The sequence below is a fragment of the Triticum aestivum genome, chromosome 1A, assembly GCF_018294505.1.
Source record: "Triticum aestivum cultivar Chinese Spring chromosome 1A, IWGSC CS RefSeq v2.1, whole genome shotgun sequence".
NCBI lineage: Eukaryota > Viridiplantae > Streptophyta > Magnoliopsida > Poales > Poaceae > Triticum > Triticum aestivum.
In genome coordinates, this window is record NC_057794.1 from 487,396,357 (window position 1) to 487,406,799 (window position 10,443).

The window sequence follows — 10,443 nt, forward strand, 5'->3', positions numbered from 1 at the left end:
GTAATTTCTCATGAGCTCTTAAAAGTTCTCGATGATCTTCGAAGATAGTTTCATGAGCTAACTTAAGAGTGTTTAGTTCTTTAGTTAGAGCCTCAATCTTTTCCTTATCATTTTCATTCGTTTTATCTTGATTAGCATGATTAATTGACGCTTCATCATAGTATTCATCACTAGAGTTGTCAACAAGCAAGTCATCACCTAACAAGTCATCTTCATCACTATTGAAATCAACATACTCGGGGTGTGTTACCTTAGGACCTTTGGCCATGAAGCATCTTCCAATTCCTTCATTTGGTGAGTCAAATATGTCGTAGGAGTTGGTTGACACAAGTGCTAGACCGGCAACACCTTCATCTTGAGTATCTTCGGAGTCAGAGTGATAACTTCTCTCAGAGTGGCTGTCGGAGTCGGAGCCAGATACCCATTCACCAACATGAGCTTGATGTCTTTGTCTTGTGTAGCTCCTTGATGATTTTTCCTTCCTTTCCAAATCCTTGCTTCTCCGTGAGTATCTTCGTTCATAACGATCATCTCTACTCCTTCTCTCTCTTGGTGGTGATTCTTTGCTTCTTATTTTTGGAGAATCTTCTCTTCTCTTGTAGGGAGTCGTACACTCATTGGAATAGTGTCCGGGTCTTCCACAACTGTAGCAGTTTTGCTCTCGACTAGAAGATCTTTTGTCATTGTAGGACCTTGACTTGAAGCTTCTATCTTTGCTTCTACTCTTGTAGAACTTGTTGAAGTTCTTTGCCATTAAGCTCAATTCTTCATTGAAGTCTTGTTTCTCACTTGATGATGTAGGGGCTTCACATGAGGCTTTATAGGCACCACTTGATTTGTTGTGAAGTTCCTCTTTATCCTTAAGTGACATCTCATGAGCAACAATTCTTCCAATCACCTCCGTTGGCTTGAGATCTTTGTAATTTGGCATCATTTGGATCAATGTGCACATGGTATCATATTTTCCATCCAAGGCTCTTAGAATCTTCTTGATGATGAATCTATCGGTCAACTCTTCACTTCCTAAGCCGGCAATCTCATTTGTGATGAGAGCAAGCCTAGAGTACATTTTAGCGACACCTTCACCATCCTTCATCTTGAACTTGTCAAGTTGACTTTGAAGCACATCCAACTTGGATTCCTTGACGGAGTCGGTACCTTCGTGCATATCAATCAAAGTGTCCCAAATTTCCTTCGCATTCTCAAGACGGCTGATTTTGTTGAATTCTTCAGGGCATAATCCGTTGAAGAGAATATCACAAGCTTGAGCATTGTATTGCAACATCTTCAACTCATCCGCGGTAGCTTCACGGTTTGGTTCTTTCCCATCAAAGAAGTCACCTTGCAAACCAACACACACAATATCCCAAACGGCAGGGTTATGTCCAAGAATATGCATTTTCATTTTATGCTTCCAACTAGAAAAATTAGTATCATCAAAGTAGGGACCTCTACGGTGATAATTTCCCTCGCTAGACGCCATACTCTCCAAGGTTGTGAAACCAAGGCTATGATCACCAAAAGCTATGGAGATCAAAGCAAATGGAGACCGAAGCTCTGATACCACTTGTAGGATCGAAAGTATGTCTAGAGGGGGGTGATTAGACTACTTGACCAAATAAAAACTTAACCTTTTCCCAATTTTAGTTCTTGGCAGATTTTAGCTATTTTACGACAAGTCAAGCAATCATCACACAATTCAAGCAAGCATGCAAAGAGTATATTGGCAGCGGAAAGTAAAGCATGCAACTTGCAAGAATGTAAAGGGAAGGGTTTGGAGAATTCAAACGCAATTGGAGACATGGATGTTTTTCCCGTGGTTCGGATAGGTGGTGCTATCCTACATCCACGTTGATGGAGACTTTAACCCACAAAGGGTAACGGTTGCGCGAGTCCACACAGGGCTCCACCCACAAAGGGTAACGGTTGCGCGAGTCCACACAGGGCTCCACCCACGAAGGGTCCACGAAGAAGCAACCACCCACAAAGGGTCCACGAAGAAGCAACCTTGTCTATCCCACCATGGCCATCGCCCACACAGGACTTGCCTCACTAGCGGTAGATCTTCACGAAGTAGGCGATCTCCTTGCCCTTACAAACTCCTTGGTTCAACTCCACAATCTTGTCGGAGGCTCCCAAGTGACACCTAGCCAATCTAGGAGACACCACTTTCCAAGAAGTAACAAATGGTGTGTAGGTAATGAACTACTTGCTCTTGTGCTTCAAATGATAGTCTCCCCAACACTCAACTCTCTCTCATAGGATTTGGATCTTGTGGAAAGAAGATTTGAGTGGAAAGCAACTTGGAAAGGCTAGAAATCAAGATTCATATGGTAGGAATGGAATATCTTGGTCTCAACACATGAGTAGGTGGTTCTCTCTCAGAACATATGAGTTGGAATGGTGTATGTGTTCTGATGGCTCTCTCCTCGAATGAAGAGGAGGTGGAGGGGTATATATAGCCTCCACACAAAATCCAACCGTTACACACAGTTTTTCCAATCTTGGTGGGACCGAATCAACAAACTCGGTCGGACCGAAAATGTAAACCTAGTGACCGTTAGAGATTTTCGGTGGGACTGACATGCAACTCGGTAGGACCGATATGGTTAGGGTTTGGGCATAACTTAATCTCGGTGAGACCGATTACACAAACTCGGTGAGACCAAATTTGGTAATTAGCTAACCAGAGAGTTGGTCAGGCAAACTCGGTGGGACCGATTTGCTCTTTCAGTGAGACCGAAAAGTTACAAAGGGGAAACACTAAATTTACATTGCAATCTCGGTGGGACCGATTCGCTCTTTTGGTGAGACCGAAAAGTTACGAAAGGGAAACAGAGAGTTTGCAATCCCATCTCGGTGAGACCGAGATCCCTATCGGTAGAACCGAATTGCTAGGGTTTGGCAGTGGCTTATGACAAGTGAAACTCGGTGGCGCCGGATAGGAAGAATCGGTAGGACCGAGGTTGGCTTAGGGTTTAGGTCATATGTGGATATGGGAAAGTAGTTGAGGGTTTTGGAGCATATCACTAAGCACATGAAGCAAGAGGCTCATTAAGCAACACCTCATCCCTCCTTGATAGTATTGGCTTTTCCTAAAGACTCAATGTGATCTTGGATCACTAAAATATAAAATGAAGAGTCTTGAGCTTTTGAGCTTGAGCCAATCCTTTGTCCTTAGCATCTTGAGGGTTCCACTTTCACATCCATGCCATGCCAATCATTGAGCTTTCCTGAAATAATCATCTTGGAATAGCATTAGCTCAATGAGCTATATGTTGTTATGAATTACCAAAACCACCTAGGGATAGTTGCACTTTCACCTTTTTGATGAATTGAACCGCCGTGGCTGCATCACACTTGCTGACTGGCTCTGCCTCCACCCATTTAGTGAATTTATCAACTGCTACTAACAGGTGGGTCTTCTTGTCCTTAGAGCGCTTGAAGGGTCCAACCATATCAAGCCCCCCAGGTTGCAAACGGCCACGTAATTGGAATCATCCGCAACTCTTGAGCCGGAACGTGCGCACGGTGGGCAAAATTTTGACATCCATCACATCTCTTGACTAAATCCTCCGCATCAGCATGCGCCGTCAACCAATAAAAACCGTGGCGAAAAGCTTTGGCAACCAACGACTTTGAACCGACGTGGTGACCACAATCCCCTTCATGGATTTCTCGCAAAATCTCACGACCTTCTTGAGGAGAAACACAACAATGAATTGCTCTAGAAACACTGCAACGATGTAACTCCCCATTGAGTATGGTCATGGACTTGGAACGCCGGATTATCTGTCGGGCCAATGTTTCCTCATCTGGTAACTCGCCTCAGTTTATGTAATCCAGATATGGGATCGTCCAATCCGGTATGGCATGCAGAGCTGCCACCAACTGAGCCTCCGGATCAGGAATAGCCAAATCTTCTTCAGTTGGTATTTTGACTGACGGATTGTGCAACACATCAAGAAAGACATTGGGTGGAACCGGTTTACATTGGGAACCAAGACGACTTAAAGCATCCGCCGCTTCATTCTTCCGCCGGTCTATATGGTCCACCTGATAACCTTTAAAGTGACCAGCCACTACGTCTACCTCTCGCTGATATGCAGCCATGAGTGGGTCTTTAGAATCCCAAGTGCCAGACACTTGCTGGGCCACTAGATCTGAATCGCCGAAGCACTTAACCCAGCTCAAATTCATCTCTTTAGCCATCCGAAGACCGTGGAGTAAAGCCTCATATTCAGCTGCATTGTTAGTACAAGGGAACATTAAACGGAGGACATAACAAAACTTGTCACCTCGTGGGGAAGTTAATACGACTCCAGCCCCCGAGCCCTCCAACTGTCTGGACCCATCAAAATGAATAGTCCAATATGTATTATCCGGTTTCTCTTCAGGTGCCTGTAACTCCGTCCAATCGTTGATGAAATCCACGAGTGCTTGGGACTTGATCGCCGTGCGGGGTATATATTTGAGCCCATGAGGTCCAAGCTCAATAGCCCACTTGGCAACCCGGCCAGTCGCCTCTCTATTTTGAATGATGTCGCCCAGAGGAGCTGAACTGACCACTGTGATAGGATGGCCCTGAAAATAGTGTTTAAGCTTCCGGCTTGCCATAAACACCCCATACACTAGTTTCTGCCAATGTGGATACCTCTGCTTTGACTCAATGAGCACCTCACTGATATAATAAACTGGCCGTTGAACCGGATACTCCTTGCCAGGCTCCTTGCGCTCTACCACAATGGCTACGCTAACAACCCGGGAATTAGCAGCCACATATAATAATAATGGCTCCTTATCGATTGGTGCTGCAAGAATGGGTGGTTCGGCGAGCTGCCTCTTTAGATCCTCGAATGCCTTATCAGCTGCGTCACTCCAGACAAAGTTATCTGTTTTCTTGAGCATCTGATATAAGGGAATGGCCTTCTCTCGAAGGCGGCTGATAAACCGGCTTAAGGCTGTAATCCGGCCGGCCAGACGTTGAACATCATTAATACACGCCGGTTTAGCCAAGGATGTAATTGCTGCAATCTTTTACGGATTAGCGTCAATGCCTCTGTTTGAAACCAGAAAGCCTAAGAGCTTGCCTGCTGGGACACCGAAAACACACTTCTCCGGATTGAGCATCATCTTGTAAACCCGGAGGTTGTCAAAGGTTTCCCATAGATCATCTATCAAAGTCCCCTCCTTTCGAGATTTGACCACAATATCATCCACATATGCATGAACATTGCGCCCAATTTGCTTATGAAGGAAATTCTGAACACATCGCTGGTAAGTTGCCTGGGCACTCTTGAGTCCAAAGGGCATGGAAACATAGCAGAAGGCTCCAAAGGGAGTTATGAAGGCTATCTTCTCCTGGTCCTTAACCGCCATTTTGATCTGATGATAACCAGAGTAAGCATCCAGAAAACACAAATGGTCACAACCAGCCATAGCATCCATTATCTGATCAATGCGAGGGAGAGCAAAGGGGTCTGCAGGGCAAGCTTTGTTTAAATCCATGTAGTCCACACACATGCGCCAAGTGCCATTTTTCTTAAGAACCAACACCGTATTGGCTAACCACTCTGGATGAAAAACTTCGACAATAAACCCAGCAGCCAACAGACGGGCTACCTCTTCACCTATAGCCCTGCGTTTCTCTTTGTTGAAATGGCGGAGGAACTGCCGGACTGGTTTGAACTTAGGATCAATGTTGAGTGTGTACTCAGTGAGTTCCCTCGGTACACCTGGCATGTCAGAAGGTTTCCATGCAAAGATGTCCCGATTCTCATGGATGAACTCAATGAGCGTGCTTTCCTATTTGGGATCCAGGTTAGCACTGATGCTGAACTGTTTGGATGAATCGCCAGGGACAAAATCAACCATCTTAGTGTCTATAGCCAATTTGAACTTCAACGCTGGGTCATGCTCCGTAGTTGCCTTTTTTAAAGAGGTCATGTCTGCCGGATCAACTTGCTCCTTATAGAATTTTAACTCCTTCGTGGCACAAACTGACTCCGCATAAGCCGCATCGCCTTCTTCACACTCCAAAGCAATCTTTCTACTTCCATGTACTGTGATAGTCCCTTTATGACCTGGCATTTTAAGCTGTAGATAAACATAACATGGCCTTGCCATAAACTTAGCATAAACGGGCCGCCCAAACAAGGCGTGGTACGGACTTTTGATCTTTACCACCTCAAATGTCAAAGTTTCTGACCTTGAATCGTAGTCATCTCCAAAAGCTACCTCCAAAGCTATCTTACCAACAGGATATGCAGACTTACCAGGCACCACACCATGAAAGACCGTATTTGACGGTTTAAGATCCTTATCTGTTAACCCCATATGGCGGAATGTATCATAGTACAAAATATTGATACTACTTCCCCCATCCATGAGCACTTTAGTGAACTTGTATCCCCAGACTTGAGGGGCTACCACCAAGACCAAATGACCTGGATTATCAACCGGGGGCGGGTGATCATCTCTACTCCACAAAATAGGTTGCTCAGACCAGAGTAAATACTGAGGTACTGCCGGCTCAACAGAGTTGACTGCCCTTTTGTGAAGCTTCTGATCATGTTTGCACAAACTAGTAGTGAAGACATGATATTGCCCGCTGTTCAGCTGTTTGGGATTACTCTGATAACCCGACTGCTGCTACTGCTGCTGACTCCCCTGATGGTTGTAGCCTCCCTTTTTGCCTTGGTGTCCTTGATTGATGTGTCCGGTTTGGTTGCCTGGAAACTCTGAACCGGAACCACCACCTCCGTAAGCCGGCCCGTGGAAACCTCCTCCTGAACCGCCGGGCGGGCCGTTGTCATATTGGAACATATTAGAATTCTTGAAATCCCGCATGATATAACAATATTTCCAGAGATGTGATGTCGGTTTCTCCTTCGATCCATGTCAGAGTAGATGACCACGGGTATCCAAGCCGGCTCCCCCTGGCCCTTCTGAAAAAATTACGAGCCGATCCGGCCCTTAAGAATCCAAGACGTGGGGCCGCCTTCCCCTTGTCGGCTGTCTCCCAAGCCGGCTATCGGAAGGCGGCCTGACTTCAACCCTCATGAAGAAAGCCGTGGGAGGGCTGGCTCCGAGAAGTCGGTCGCGAGAAGGCCGACTCCAAGAAGCCGACTCCCACAAAGCGGTCACGACCGTACCCTAGAAGTCTGCATCCACATAACGATGATGTGATGGGGCGTGGCTACAGTGAAGCCTGCCGCCCCCGAATCCCGGAGCACGACTGGCACAGTGCGCCGTACGGGTGGCCATGGCCCGTCCGGCGCGGCACTATTGCCACGTTGACCCTGATGTCATCCACAACGGGCCGCCAGCGTGCTCCACAGGCGGTGGGCCCTTTCGGGCAGAGAGACACCCGAAGGCGGCCATGCCTCCCCCAGTCGGCCCAAGACAAAGCCGGCTCTCCATAGCCAGCTTGCCACCTCCCTCGAAGGAGACGCCCCATTAAGGAGACAAGACGCGGTGAGGCTACAATGATCACCCGCCGGACGGCGGCACTGTAGCCACACCCACCTTGACGAAGCCCTCGTCACCAGGAATGAGCAACAGTAATCAGCCCCCGACCAGGCCCTGGACAGTGGGGCCTGGCTGTCGACCAAGGAGCCGGCAGCCGGCGGGACCCACCAGCCGGCGGGCCCTAACAGCCGGCGCAGAAGCCGGCGAGCGTAGACACAGACGGCTGGGCCCCATGCCCAGTCGGATTACCATTGTACCCCCGGGGGGTAGGCCTATATAAACCCCCCGGGACACCCATGCAAAGGGTTGATCCCTGCTAGTTTTAGACACCACATAGGGAGGAGAAGAGAGCGAGCCGAGCCCATCTTCCTCCTCTCACCAAACATCTCAAGGAGCATCATGTAGCTACTTATTCATCTAGTGATCATGCGGAGACCCCGCAGAGCAGCAGTAGGGGTGTTATCTCCACGGAGAATCCCGAAGCTGGGTAAGATTCGCCAGCGTGCATGTCTTCGCCTCATCCCGTTTCCAGGCACCGGCGATGTCTTACTGGCTCCCACAATGATAAGCCACCCATTGGCATATGTCGCAGCTACCACCCGACATTTGGCACCCACCGTGGGGCCAGGTGCACCGTCGTCCGGAGACCTGTTCTGGACGGGAACCCTCTTCCTCCCCAGTGAGCGTAGCCAGCCCGGCACGCCCGATGGCGCTTGCCACGACGCGCTGCAAGGCGTCGCCAACGTCTGCGCGGCGAGCAGCCTCGCCGATCTCCTCGACAAGACCTTCATCTCCGACGAGCTCGCCTCTAACGCGGGCACCGACCACCTCGTCAACCTCCTCGGCCAGCTCCACGTCTCCGACGAGCCTGCCATCGACTTGGAGTCGGTTGGTTCCACCGATCCGATGCCTGTCGACTCCGACACGACCTCGCTCGACACTTTCCCCACCGACGTCACGATCTACAACGACCCACTTCCCCGGGCCGATGGCTGCGACGCTGTCACCACCGAGGTGATGGTCATCGGCCATGGCGACGCTCCCGATGAAAGTGCCCACGACGCCCCGCATGCGGCGGTCCACGACCTGTCCATCCCCCTCCCGGCTGATGCCAACGACGAAGCACTAGAGGCTCGCAGCCTCGCCCTCCTCGTGGAGGGCCAGAGGCTGGCCTCCATGAGACGCCTCACTGAGGCCCACCAGTGCGAAGCCGACCGCGCCGCCTTTGGCACGCCGCCCCCAGGCGGGCCAAGCCGGGCCGGCGTTGTCAGACAGCGCGGCGCTGTCATCGCCGACACGCTGGGAGTCGACCGCCCAGTCTATGCCACTCCACTCGAGAACCTGCGTGCCGCCCAGGCAGCCGTAGACGAGCTAGACGGATTGGGGGCCGAAGAACTCCCCACATGACCAGACGCGTCCAGCAACTAATCGATGCGGCCGCGCAGCGGCACGAAGCCGACGCCCGTGCGGAAAGCCTCCTCCCGTGCCGAGATCATGGCACGACGTCTCGGATGCCGATCGCGGGCAAAACCCGCGCGCGGCGCGAGAAAGAGCCGGCTGCCAGCCGAAGCCGAACCCGAATCTCCATCGAGCGAGACGCAGAAGGCCATCCCCGGGCCGTGGAGTGGCGGGGCAACCCGCCTCCGCCTCGGCCCCGTGGGGAGAGATATCCCACCCCACCGCCTATTGCGCATCCGACTCTCAGCGGCCGGCTAGGTCGCCGCGAGGGAGTCGGCGAGAACGACGCCCGCCATCGGATCGACCGCCTAGCGCGATCCCTGAAGTTGGAAGAAGAAGACGATGTCGGCCCGCCTTGTTTCGGCCCCCGCATCCGCGACGAGCCTTTCCCCAAAGGGTTCTCGCTCCCGAGAGACACGCCCAAGTACAACGGCTCTGTGAAGCCGGAAGATTGGTTGATCGACTACTCTACGGCGGTTAACATAGCAAACGGCAACAGGCACGTTGCCGTGAAGTACGTGCCCCTCATGCTGCAAGGCACGGCGCGGACTTGGCTCAACAGCCTCAAGCCATACAGCATCAACAGTTGGCTAGACTTCACAGAAGCCTTCGTCCGCAACTTCACCAGCACCTACAAGCGGGCTTCCAAGCCCAGACAGCTCTCCTTGTGTGTGCAAGGCCCCGCCGAGTCCACCCGTGACTACCTCACGCCCTGGGCCGAGCTCCGCAACTCTTGCGAAGGGGTACACGAGGTGCAAGCCATAGAATACTTCACTGCTGGGTGCCGAGAAGGCACCCTCCTCAAGCACAAGCTCCTCTGCGACGAGCCGACTACCCTTGATGAGCTGCTGGTCATAGCGGACAAGTACGCCACCGCCGACTCCTCGATGAAGACCGAGCTCCGGGTAGATGCGTTTGAGAAAGTACTCAACCAGGCGCCCAAGACGCCGGCTAGGGACTCCGGCCGACGCCCACACTAGAACGACCACAAGCGCAAGGGCCCCGTGCCGCCTTCCACCAGTCGGCAGGTGGCCACAGTTGAAGACGAGCAGCCCGAAGGGCGGCCCGCACCCAAGAAGCAGAGGGGCGGCAAGCCGGCTTGGCAGCCCGCCTTCTCCTACGAGCAAACTCTCGACGCCCCATGCAAGTTCCATAGCGGCGGGAAGCCGTCCAACCACACAACTCGGAAGTGCCACTGGCTCACCCGAATCTCCAAAGGCGAAGGGCTCGCGCCGCCTCCGCCTGCTGGTCCACCGCCTCCGGCTCCGCAGCAGCCGGCCGCTCGGCTAGTGGTCGGAGCTGTGCACGATGAGTTCCCCGACGGGCATGTAGCCTATGTCGTCTTTACAAGCCAGCCCGAAGACCGGTGCAGCAGACGCCGAGAGCACCAGGAAGTCAATGCGGTCGCTACCAACCCCGCCGAGCACATGCACTGGTTAGAAAAACCTATCAGCTGGAGCCGGGCCGACCACCCAGAGGTGATGCCGTCTCCCGGCTCTTATGCGTTGGTTTTGG